The 14,011-nt window shown below is 41.3% G+C and overlaps 1 long non-coding RNA gene across 1 annotated transcript; it reads left to right on the forward strand.

Moving 5' to 3' along the window:
- Positions 1–6,629: 6,629 nt before the first annotated feature.
- LOC311127718 lies at positions 6,630–9,291 on the forward strand. The gene is made up of 3 exons (XR_014613139.1): positions 6,630–6,780; positions 6,957–6,983; positions 8,770–9,291. It is a non-coding gene; the product is annotated as an uncharacterized lncRNA (long non-coding RNA).
- Positions 9,292–14,011: the final 4,720 nt, after the last annotated feature.

Consider the following 14,011-nt stretch of genomic DNA (forward strand, 5'->3'; position numbering starts at 1 on the left):
GTCCAATCATGCCATTTCTTGAATATCCTTATAATGTATTTAATCAAGGCTGGGTACTGTTGTCCCAGGTATTCAACAGGAGTAACACATTTCATAGCTATTGGTCCAGTGGACGTGTGAGAGGGACCTGTTGAGTTGTCTGCCATGGTTGCTAGTTTTTATTGGGGTCATCCTACGTGTAATGTGGGCTAAAATGCAAATGTATTTCCTATATCAGTGGGTGCCTAACGCTATCTACCTACTACTACCTCTATTCATAGTTTGGGTAAGAAAACAGTGAGGTGGAAATACAGTGTATACACCAGTATAATGCTTTATGTCTCATCATCCCCATACAGACAGGATGATAAATTACTTTAAATGTAATACAGTCCAGGCGAACTGATAACTTAACGGTATTACAACCGTTCTCCAGCCAGGCTAGGGTAAAGGGTTCAGCAAACACTGGAACTAAGGAGGTAATAGGTTTGGTCTGAATTATTATTCTACTTTCAGCAGGCAAATTCCCACTTGGAAATGGTCCCAAAACAGTTTTGAAAGAGGTTCCACTCAATACAGACAAGGACAATCTATATCTAAAGTCGTTAGTTTCAATGACAGCTTTAGCATATAGATCAAGGTTTAATGCGGCACACCTAGCCTGGTGTCCGTTGTCACTAAAAATCCATTCAACCAAGGCAAATGCCCTTCGTTCAAACACGTATTGAGATACACCAGAATTATAAATCCACCATCTAGCCATTAATGATTAATCAACAAACAAATACATGCCTAACCATCACCGATAGGCAGTCACTCAATCATATATACAATTTATACAACATACAATACAAATAGGATAAACATCTAGTTTACCGTCCTATCACTCCGGAGTACACAATTACAGGACTTATATTCACACCACAGGAATTTCTAACTATCACCTAGGTGGTCGGCTTTATACTTGGAATTTGCCCTAAATCATATCACCAAGTCAACATATACATATTCACACCTAGGAATTTCTAACTATCACCTAGGTGGTCTGTGTCAGTTTCAAACAGGTTTATCTATTAAGAGTTTAGTAATAAATCAATATATACTACAATGTAGGTTTTGTCTCCTAAATGAACAGCATACTGTGAGTGAGGCACCACTTACGTGTCAGAATGAGTCATCAACCACACAGTGCTTTGTTCAAATTACAGACTTTAGATATAACAGGCATCTGCTTACCTTTAAGTAATTAGTTGCGCTGCACAGTGGGTCGATGCTCACTCCAATGGCGGGTGGTCACTCACTCCTGACAAGCTCGCCAAAATGTTGAGGATTCTTTGCACAGTGCTGATATTCTCTTATTTTTAAACAAACTTTAAACTTTAGAGACACGGCTTCTGAGTATATGTAAAATATCTTTAGTTATGCAATTGCAGGCAGAAGTTAATACAGAGTCAACAGGATTTGTATAGCTCTTCACAAGTTCTGCAACAATCTCTGCTTTTCATACAAGCACGCCCCTCCCTGGCAGATCAGGAGCCACCTTGTTTTCTTCTTGTGGCTATGTGTATCGGGTCATAGCGCACAAACAAGTGATAACGTTAGCTTCGTTACTGCCCATATCTCCACACAGCTGTGCCCTTGGAAGACAGCAAAAGACAGGATGAACCGAAAAACTGTGGTCACCCCGAGGCTCTGTCCCGACCGTGTGACCAGGTTACTCAGACAAAACGAGAAATTGAAACACTACAGGTCTATCTGTTCCTCAAGTTTATATCTATCCCATGTCCTTGACTACACACTCAGACCAGCTGTAGGGAGCTAGAGGGAACCATCCTTATGAAAAGCACAGCATTGGTTGTTAAGAAATGTCTCTACTATTGTTAACCATATTAATTGTTAACTATTAATATTAAACAAATAAGGTAAATATGTGATCTTTCTCTCACAGCTTAGTGGGACTATCATTTGTTTTTCAACATGGAAATGACCCAACACACCTCCAGGCTGTGTAAGGGCTATTTTACCAAGAAGGAGAGTGACGGAGTGCTGCATCTGTCACGATCGTTGACGGAAGAAGCGGACCAAGGCGCAGCGTGATAAGCGTACATATTTTATTAAGTACACACATGAACCAAAACAACAAACCAAACGATACGTGAAGTCCTAGGTTCTACACAAAACCTTAACGGAACAAGATCCCATGAAATACTAGTGCCAAACAGGCTGCCTAAGTATGGTCCCCAATCAGAGACAACGAGCTACAACTGTCTCTGATTGGGAACCACCCTGGCCAACATAGATATAAACGATCTAGAACAAAAGCATAAAAAATGTAACAGAAACTCCACACCCTGGCTCAACATTTAAGAGTCCCACGAGCCAGGGCGTGACAGTACCCCCACCCAAAGGCGCGGACTGCGACCGCGCCACACCAACACAACGGGGTAGGGGCCGGGTGGGCATTCCGCCTCAGAGGCGGATCCGGCTCCGGGCGTGACCACCACTCTCTCTCTAACCCCCCGTAGCGCCCCTGGTCTGGTCTGGCCCCGCTGGCCGGAGCTGGACTGGACACCGGTGGAGCGGATTGCTCTGGCTCCGGTGTGGAGCAGCTGACCGGTGCCGGACCAGGCACCGGTGGAACAGGCACGGACCGTGCCGGACTGACGACGCGCACCACTGGCTTGGTGCAGGGAGCAGGAACGGGCCGGACCGGGCTGACGACGCGCACCACCGGCTTGGTGCGGGGAGCAGGAACGGGCCGGACCGGGCTGACGACGCGCACCACTGGCTTGGTGCGGGAACGGGCCGGACCGGGCTGGCGACGCGCACCACAGGCTTGGTGCGAGGGGCAGGAACGGGCCGGACCGGGCTGACGACGCGCACCATTGGCTTGGTGCGGGGAGCAGGAACAGGCCGGACTGGGCTCGCGACGCGCACCACAGGCTTGGTGCGAGGGACAGGAACAGGCCGGACAGGGCTGGCGACTCGCACCACAGGCTTGGTGCGGGGAGCAGGAACAGGCCGGACCGGGCTGGCGACGCGCACCACAGGCTTGGTGCGGGGAGCAGGAACAGGCCGGACCGGGTTGGCGACGCGCACCACAGGCTTGGTGCGGGGAGCAGGAACAGGCCGGACCGGGCTGGCGACGCGCACCACAGGCTTGGTGCGGGGAGCAGGAACAGGCCGGACCGGGCTGGCGACGCGCACCACAGGCTTGGTGCGGGGAGCAGGAACAGGCCGGACCGGGCTGACGACGCGCACCACAGGCTTGGTGCGAGGGACAGGAACAGGCCGGGCTGGACTGTGGAGACGGACTGGAGGTCTGGAGCGGAGAGCTGACACAACCTGTCCTGGCTGAATGCCTATTTCCACACAATCTGTGTGAGGCATCAGCACAGGACGTACAGGGCTGTGCACTCGTACTAGCACTACAGCACGTGGCAATGGCGCAGGATATCCGGGACCGAGGAGGGGTACTGGAGGCCACGAGCGTTGAGCCGGCACACTCCGTCCTGGCTGCATGCCCACCTTAGCACGATACGTGCGTGGTGCTAGCACAGGACGTACAGGACTGTGCCGGAACACTCGCGGCACAGTACGTGGCTCCGCATAACACAGAACCTGCCCAGTCTCACGCGGACCAAGGCGCAGCGTGATAAGTGTACATATTTTATTAAGTACACAGACGAACCAAAACAACAAACCAAACGATACGTGAAGTCTTATGTTCTACACAAAACCTTAACGGAACAAGATCCCACGAAATACTAGTGCCAAACAGGCTGCCTAAGTATGGTCCCCAATCAGAGACAACGAGCTACAGCTGTCTCTGATTGGGAACCACCCTGGCCAACATAGATATAAACGATCTAGAACAAAAGCATCGAAAATGTAACAGAAACTCCACACCCTGGCTCAACATTTAAGAGTACCCCGAGCCAGGGCGTGACAGCATCAGACCTCAACCCAATTGAGATGGTTTGGGATGAGTTGGACCGCAGAGTGAAGGAAAAGCAGCCAACAAGTGCTCAGCATATGTGGGAACTCCTTCAAGACTGTTGGAAAAGCCTTCCAGGTAAAGCTGGTTGAGAGAATACCAAGAGTGTGCAAAGCTGTCATCAAGGCAAAGGGTGGCTACTTTGAAGAATTGTTTGATTTGTTTAACACTTTTTTGGTTACTACATGATGACATATGTGTTATTTCATCATTTTGATGTCTTCACTATTATTCTACAATGTAGAAAATAGTAAATATAAAGAAAAACCCTTGAATGAGTAGGTGTGTCCAAACTTTTGACTGGTACTGTAGGACCAGGGATGGTGACTGACAATTGTCTTCTCCTATACACTAGTCCAAAACAGGGTGGAACGCTAAACAGCACTTGTGGATTCCAATTTTTTCAGTCCTCTCTCTCTTAGCTCTATGCCTGTCCTAGCCTAGTGTCGTGACTGGGAACAGTGTGGCTGGAATCTTGATGTTTATGTATTTTTTAAATGAAACCCCCCATGATGGAATACTTCCCTGCACTCTCTCACCCAAACTCACCCCCTAAAGGTGTCTGCATGCTTCAGTTCGGCTGGCGCCAATAGGTGACCCAAACGAGTGTGCTCGCATTCTCCCTTAAAAGACCTTTGCTTGAAAAACGAGAAAAAACGCCAACATACTGTTTGTCTATTTTGATACGATGTAGGCAGTATACACTTCCTCAAAATGGTCAGAATTCATCTAAGATAACTCAAGAAATCTGTCATTCATTTTGACGTTTTTGCCGAGGAGATCTTAGTCGCGCAATTTTACATCTAACTAAAATGTTTGGTGCAGTATTTCTTAATGAAAAAATGTGCTATGAAGGGGCATAGACATCGACTACCGACTTCGGCTTGCCTCGAGAAAAAAATTTGTGTGCCCGAACAACCGTCGCAAAATGTTGTCATAAAATATGCAAGAATACTTCCGATATGTGCGGCTGGGAAGCATGCAGACTCCTTAACTCTGCCCCCAGCCTCCACAATCACAGCCCTTACCCCCAGCCCTGTCCTTTGTACACCCTAACCCAAACTCAGCCTTTACTCCCAGCCCCCTAACTCTACCCCTAGTTAGACTACACCAAGCCCTTACCCCCAGCCTTATCCCAGTCCCCTAACTATCTCCCACACCCCTGACTCAGATCCAGCCCAGCCCCTTCATTCTAATCCAGCTGGGCAGGCAGGCAGTGCAAGTGGGCTCTGTGCGTCGTCCCAGATCAAACAGTTGTTTTTCAATGTGTGTTAAATACAGGGAGGTGTGTGTGTTCAACTTGCTGAACAGCTAAATTATTAGTGATGTGTGTGTCTGTGTGTGAAGAGGCGTGTCTGCGGTTACAGGAAATGTAAGACTCAACAAACCAATCAACATCCCTGTACCCTCTATTAGAAGAACAACCACTGTAGACTCTGACCATTGTCCCTGTGTAATCTCTCCTACCATCTCCTCTGCAGACATGGGTTGTGTGTGTGTGTGTGTGTTTGGGGGGGGGTTGGGGTGGGGGGGCTTGGGCTGGGGGGCTGGATGCGTGTTAAGCCTACTGGTATGGTACAGTATGTCTGATTAGTAAATTCACTGCAGTTCCCAACATTGACCAGCATTTTTTTGTTAGGAGGGGATGGAAAAGCATTGACACTATATCTGTCATCGAAGCAATTTCACTCATGGACTCATGTGAATGGATCCAAAGAGATGAGAGAAGCTAATATTGATACGCACTGTTAAATCTTTACAGCTCAGGATAATATGACTATAATTAAAGACCATCACTACCATCTACTGGCTGGATCTGTCTTCTGATTTGAATTGAAACAGTTTTAGAACTTAGAGATGATGAACTAAATCAGTCTCCTGAGTGGCTCAGTGGTCTAAGGCACTGCATCGCAGTGCTAGCTGTGCCACTAGAGATCCTGTTTCGAATCCAGGCTCTGTCGTAGCCGGCCGTGACCTGGAGGCCAATGGGGCGGCGCACAATTGGCCCAGCGTCGTCTAGGGTAGGGGAGGGAATGGCCGGCAGGGATGTAGCTCAGTTGGTAGAGCATGGCGTTTGCAACGCCAGGGTTGTGGGTTCGATTCACACGGGGGTATGAAAAATAAAAAAATTATGTAAGTCGCTCTGGATAAGAGCGTCTGCTAAATGACGTAAAATATGGTTTAGATGTGATCATAAAAGAGGGCACCATGCTGTATGATAGCATAAACCCTCTAATGGTAATCACCAGTTAACAAAGTCACAAACCCTGCCCATTTTTACATTTTAGTCATTTAGCATACACTCTTATCAAGAGAAACTTACAGTAGTTAGTGCACACATTTTCATACTTTTTTAGTACTGGTCCACCGCGTGAATCGAACCCACAACCCTGGTGTTGCAAGGGCCATGCTCTACCAACTGAGCTCATGGGAACACAATTAATATTCTTAAAATCTGATTTTAAACCTAATCCTAACCCACAGTGCTAATCTTATGCAACCTTAAACTTAAATTAAGACCAGAAATGTACATTATTGTTTTCATGAAATGTTGCGATAGGCCTATAGACAATATTGACTTTGTGGCTGGGTTATCTAACAAGCAGAGAAGCAAGGAGGGGAGGAGTTTACTCCCAAGTACCTGTGCAAAGGTGAAAGTGAAAGTTCTGTCTCAGTATAGACCTGAGGTGAAGACTGTTCTGTAAAAACGTGTTGACATGCATATATAGTGAATATTAGAGTATGGTTATGGATTTAAATAAACAATTTTTAATCTGAAGTGGAGGACGTGAAGACCAGTAAAGGTAAGAGGAGATCTCAGTATATTTCACTTTCCAAACTAGACACATCACTCTTAAAACAATGAGGACTGGAGAAAGAGGAAGTGATGTTTCTATCTGTGAGATTGAGAAAAAGAGAGAATCTGATGAATAGATGGTGGTAATGATGTGAACATGAATGTTTTCTCTTTTTATTGCAGGGAAAATGGCAGAGTCCAGAGTTCATAGTAAGTCACCATGTTCAAATTCATTATGAGCTTTTCTTTCACATATCGGGAACAACAGTACTAAACCAACTATTGAAAATGAAATGTGTTTGTGGTTTTATTTGTCTTTATGTGTAAATGTGTGTCACTGGATGAAATGTGTTAGGAACATGAGGAGTTGTAGCTGAGTTTGTGTCTGTGAGAAACAGCTCTACTGCTCCACAGTGACCTCTCCCTCCAAACATCTCCTTTCATTATGAAACCCATTTAATCCAGTCGGTCACAATACAGAAGAAAAAAAAAAAACGTTTGTACTTTACATGCTCTAGAGAAGTTAAAGTTGTTCTTATCAAAAAATAAATGTAATTATTAATCCAGAGCGATTTACAGTAGCAATTAGGATTAAGTGTCTTGCTCAAGGGCACATCAACAGATTTGTTACCTAGTTGGCTCAGGGATTCAAACCAGCGACTGTCTCGGTTACTGTCCGAACGCTCTTAACCGCTAGGCTACCTGCCACACATTTCTGACCAATGGGAAAATACAGTGTCTCTAATTTATTCTATATATTTAATCATAGCAGATTATTTACTTTTTCAGTAGATTGAAGTTGAGTTGGGTTATGGATATACTTGATCAAAATGATGTTACAGATGATTTTACCATTATCCATTAGCCTTTACTAATGTTTAAATCAGTGATTTTTACTGTAAAACATCATATATTCTTATTTCAGGGGGAATTGGCCATGTATATACCCATTAACTGAATTAGTATAATAATTTAACTGATATTTAATGTCAATAGGTTTGTTTAGTGTCTCTTGCACTGGGGTACACCTGTTTTATATGAGTATGCCCATGGATTTACCTGGTTTATATGAGTCATGGGGTGAAGGGATACACAAGGCTCATACAGGTAATGGGTCTGGATGGACGTCTATTGCCCATTCAAATCCTTTCTGCCAACAACATTTGTGGTAGGAAAAAAGTGAATGGGGCTGGGGCACATGTGTTATACCACTGTACTATGAGTTTATCTATGAAATGTTTTGTGTATACAGGTCAGAGGTCACAGGACTAACTTATGCAAATAACAGGGTTGAGGTGTGCAGCGACTAGCTGGATGTAGGTTACTGTTGGTGACTTGGGGAATAAAGGCCTAAGGAAAGTGGGTAACAGGGGTGAGATTGGCAAGTAACAGGGATGAGGTGTATTGGCAAAGGAACTGTGGTATTGAGTAACAAGTAGGGCACTTAGGGCTATAATATGGGTGTATCGGTACTTCATTGTATACATTTGAGGGTATTGTCATGTAGGTGTTAGGGTTAGGGCATGGGGGTAACAGGGCTGGGGTGTGTGGGTCATTGAGTTTAAGTGTGTGGGTAAGTGGGCTTAGGTTTATAGATATTGAGGCTGAAGAATAGGGGTAAATATCTGTAAATTTTATTCTAAGCAGAGCACTGTATGTCACAATTTTGTACATACTTTTCAATGAATGAAAAAATAAGCAAAATGGATTACATGTTAGGGTTAGTAGTAGCATAAGATTTGCATAGTGGCATGTCTGGGAAAGATTTGGGAACAAATGGGATAATATTATTCCAGATAGTAGCATTCACATTCTTCTATGACATATATATACTTTCCTTCAAATGAATATGTTGTATTTTAGAATTGACATGGTCCTGGTTGTTGTATGTTTATTGTAGTTTTTAATTCCGCTGTGTTTATAAATGTACTGAGAGTATTTTGTGTTCCTGACACAGATGGTCATTAAACCAGAAATGTTCTCTCTTTCTGAACAGCTCAGTTTAAACTCACCTCAAAAGACCATGTAAGGGCTGATGTTGGTGAAGACGTCACACTCCCCTGTCACCTCTCACCTGAGGCCAGTGATGTTGCCACAACAATCAGGTGGTTTAAAGAGACAGAGTGTATTTACCTGTATAAGAATGGCCAGGTGACAGAGAGGAGTGGCTATGAGGGCAGAGTGAGTCTGATCACCCAGGAGCTGGAGAGAGGCAACGTGTCTCTGAGGCTGACAGACATCAGGGAGTCAGATGATGGAGTCTACATATGTCAGGTCATCCATGGAGAACAGAAGGAGGAGGATTTAGTGTGTTTATGGATCACAGGAGGTAAGTGTTCTATAACTCCAGTAATGTTTCTAAACACCTAAACAACAACAATAACAACCAGTCTCTTTCCCTGTACAGAACACTTCTACTTTCTCATGTAGGTAGGAGTTCATAGTAGGAGTTACAGATGAATAGACTAGATGAATTCTGAATATCAACTAGTTAGAATGCAAATTACAATCACTCTGAGTTTTGAGCTTGATGTCCTAAAGCATTTGAACCATTCCAACATTACTGGTCACATCTCTTCATTCGCATTAGTAATGAATGTGATGAACACCCATACCCCTCTGAAATTATAATTTGACAGATGGTGATTTGAAGGTATTGATAATAACTAATACAGTCTTGGATAATGGATGATCAGCATTTGGGGAGTAATTACTTATTTGTCTGTTTTGTTTATTGACAACCAATAACACAAGACAAAGAACAGACCAGAGTGTTAATCTGATACTATGAATAAGTACAGGCCTTGTGAACAGCAGTGTGTCTTCTTCAAGGCTACAAATTAAATCTGTGTCTTTACATTTATCAATACTCTCCCCAAATGTTTTGAAGGTAGGTTGGATTATGATGTATAGATGTTCTTCAAATTATCCTACATTTACATACCATAGCCCTCCCACAACATATCTGCCATAGAGCTCAACAATTAACACATAACATTTAAAATGGAACAGCTTGAATTCAGCTTGATGTCCTAGTATGAAGCATTCAGTCATTTTCAGACTGCTCACACAGTAGCACTGATTACATCCCTTTCCCTAGATGTACATTAGTAATGAATGTGATGAACAGTCATTGCAATATGATATATGGTATTTGATTGAATAATGTAATGTGACAGAAATTGGATTGAATGTAACTGTAATAACTCATACATTTTGTTATACATTATCATTATTCATTACTCTCCATCTTGGATAATGGATTATCAGGAGCAATACCATAGCCCTCCCACAATATATATGCCATAGAGCTCAACAATTAACACGTCAAAATTAACACGGAATCAGCTTGAATTCAGCTTGATGTCCTAGTATGAAGCATTCAGTCATTCTCAGACTGCTCACATAGTAGCACTGATTACATCCCTTTCCCTAGATGTACATTAGTAATGAATGTGATGAACAGTCATTGCAATATGATGTATGGTATTTCATTAAATTATGTAATGAGACAGAAATTCAATGAACAGTGATGACTCATGCATTCTGTTTTACATGATCATTATTCATGACTCTCCATCTTGGATAATGGATGATCAGAATCTGGTGAGTAATTACTTATGTCTTTTTTGTTTATTGACAACCAATAACACAAGACAAAGAACAGACCAGAGTGTTAATCTGAAACTATGAATAAGTACAGGCCTTGTGAACAGCAGTGTGTCTTCTTCAAGGCTACAAATTAAATCAGTTTCTTTACATTTATCAATACTCTCCCCAAATGTTCTCAAGGTAGGTTGGATTATGATGTATAGATGTTCTTCAAATTATCCTGAATTTACATACCATAGCCCTACCACAAAATATCTGCCAAAGAGGTCAACATTTCACATTCCAAAATTAACACGGAATCAGCTTGAATTCAGCTTGATGTTCTAGTATGAAGCATTCAGTCATTTTCAGACTGTTCACATAGTAGCCCTGATTACATCCCTTTCCCTAGATGTACATTAGTAATGAATGTGATGAACAGTCATTCCAATATGATACATGGTATTTGATTGAATAATGTAATGTGACAGAAATTGGATTGAATGTAACTGTAATAACTCATTCATTTTGTTATACATTATCATTATTCATTACTTTCAATCTTGGATAATGGATGATCAGCAGCAATACCATAGCCCTCCAACAATATATATGCCATATAGCTCAACATTTCACATAGCCCTCCCAGAATATATCTGCCATAGATCTCAACATTTCACACTCCAAAATTAACACGAAATCAGCTTGAATTCACTTTAATGTCCTAGTATGAAGCATTCCGACATTCTCAGACTGCTCACGTAGTAGCACTGATTACATCCCTTTCCCTAGATGTACATTAGGAATGCATGTGATAAACAGTCATTGCAATATGATATATGGTATTTTATTGAATAATGTAATGTGACACAAATTGGATTGAATTTAACTGTAATAACTCATACGTGTTGTTATCCATTATCATTATTCATTACTCTCCATCTTAGATAATGGATGATCAAGAGCAATACAATAGCCCTTCCACAATATATATGCCATATAGCTCAACATTTCTCACAGCCCTCCCACAATATATATGCCATATAGCTCAACATTTCACACAGCCCTCCCACAATATATATGCCATATAGCTCAACATTTCACATAGCCCTCCCACAATATATCTGCCATAGAGCTCAACAATTCACACACCATAATTAAAATGGAATCAGCTTGAATTCAGCTTGATGTCCTAGTATAAAGCATTCAGTCATTCTCAGACTGCTCACATAGTAGCACTGATTACATCCCTTTCCCTAGATGTACATTAGTAATGAATGTGATGAACAGTCATTCCAATATGATGTATGGTATTTCATTACATTATGTAATGAGACAGAAATTCAATGATCAATTATAACTAATGCATTCTGTTTTACATTATCATTATTCATGACTGTCCATCTTGGATAATGGATGATCAGAATGGCTAGAAGGTGAGTAATTACTTATTTATCTTTTTTGTTTATTGACAACCAATAAAACAAGACAAAGAACAGACCAGAGTGTTAATCTGATACTATGAATAAGTACAATCCTTGTGAACAGCAGTGTGTCTTCTTCAAGGCTACAAATTAAATCAGTTTCTTTACATTAATCAATACTCTCCCCAAATGTTCTCAAGGTAGGTTGGATTATGATGTATAGATGTTCTTCAAATTATCCTGAATTTACATACCATAGCCCTACCACAAAATATCTGCCACAGAGTTCAAAATTTCACATAGCCCTCCCACAACATATCTGCCATAGAGCTCAACAATTAACACATAACATTTAAAATGGAACAGCTTGAATTCAGCTTGATGTCCTAGTATGAAGCATTCAGACATTCTCAGACTGCTCACGTAGTAGCACTGATTACAACGCTTTGCCTAGATGTACATTAGTAATGTTTGTGATGAACAGTCAGTGCAATATGATGTATGGTATTTCATTAAATTATGTAATGAGACAGAAATTCAATGAACAATAATGACTAATGCATTCTGTTTTACATGATCATTATTCATGACACTCCATCTTGGATAATGGATTATCAGGAAGACGTGAGTAATTACTTATTTGTCTGTTTTGTTTATTGACAACCAATAACACAAGACAATGAACAGACCAGAGTGTTAATCTGATACTATAAAGAAGTCCTTGTGAACAGCAGTGTGTCTTCTTCAAGGCTACAAATTAAATCAGTTTCTTTACATTTATCAATACTCTCCCCAAATTTTCTCAAGGGAGGTTGGATTATGATATAGAGATGTTCTTCAAATTATCCTGAATTTACATATCATAGCCCTCCCACAAAATATCTGTCATAGAGGTCAACATTTCACACACCAAAATTAACACGGAATCAGCTCGAATTCAATTTGATGTCCTAGTATGAAGCATTCAGACATTCTAAGACTGCTCACATAGTAGCACTGTTTACATCCCTTTCCCTAGATGTACATTAGTAATGAATGTGATGAACAGTCATTGCAATATGATATATGGTATTTGATTGAATAATGTAATGTGACAGAAATGGGATTGAATGTAACTGTAATAACTCATATATTTTGTTATACATTATCATTATTAATTACTCTCCATCTTGGATAATGGATGATCAAGAGCAATATCATAGCCCTCCAACAATATATATGCCATAGAGGTCAACATTTCACAAAGCCCTCCCACAATATATCTGCCATAGATCTCAACATTTCACACTCCAAAATTAACACGGAATCAGCTTGAATTCAGTTTGATGTCCTAGTATGAAGCATTCAGTCATTCTCAGACTGCTCACATAGTAGCACTGTTTACATCCCTTTCCCTAGATGTACGTTAGTAATGAATGTGATGAACAGTCACTCCAATATGATCTATGGTATTTCATTAAATTATGTAATGAGACAGAAATTCAATGATCAATTATAACTAATGCATTCTGTTTTACATGATAATTATTCATGACTCTCCATCTTGGATAATGGATGATCAGAATTGCGTAAGTAATTACTTATTTTGTCTTTTTTGTTTATTGACAACCTATAACACAAGAAAAAGAACAGACCAGAGTGTTAATCTGATACTATAAAGAAGTACTTGTGAAAAGCAGTGTATCTTCTTCAAGGCTACAAATTAAATCAGTTTCTTTACATTTATCAATAATCTCCCCAAATATTCTCAAGGAATTTACATACCATAGCCCTACAAGAAAATATCTGCCACAGAGTTCAACATTTCACATAGCCTTCCCACAACATATCTGCCATAGAGCTCAACAATTAACACATAACATTTAAAATGGAACAGCTCGAATTCAGCTTGATGTCCTAGTATGAAGCATTCAGTCATTCTCAGACTGCTCACATAGTAGCACTGTTTACATCCCTTTCCCTAGATGTACATTAGTAATGAATGTGATGAACAGTCATTGCAATATGATATATGGTATTTGATTGAATAATGTAATGTGACAGAAATGGGATTGAATGTAACTGTAATAACTCATATATTTTGTTATACATTATCATTATTCATTACTCTCCATCTTGGATAATGGATTATCAGGAGTAATACCATAGCCCTCCCAAAATATATGTGCCATATAGCTCAACATTTCACATAGCCCTCCCACAATATATCTGCCATAGAGCTCA

The sequence above is a fragment of the Coregonus lavaretus genome, assembly GCF_964263955.1.
Source record: "Coregonus lavaretus genome assembly, chromosome: 4".
NCBI lineage: Eukaryota > Metazoa > Chordata > Actinopteri > Salmoniformes > Salmonidae > Coregonus > Coregonus lavaretus.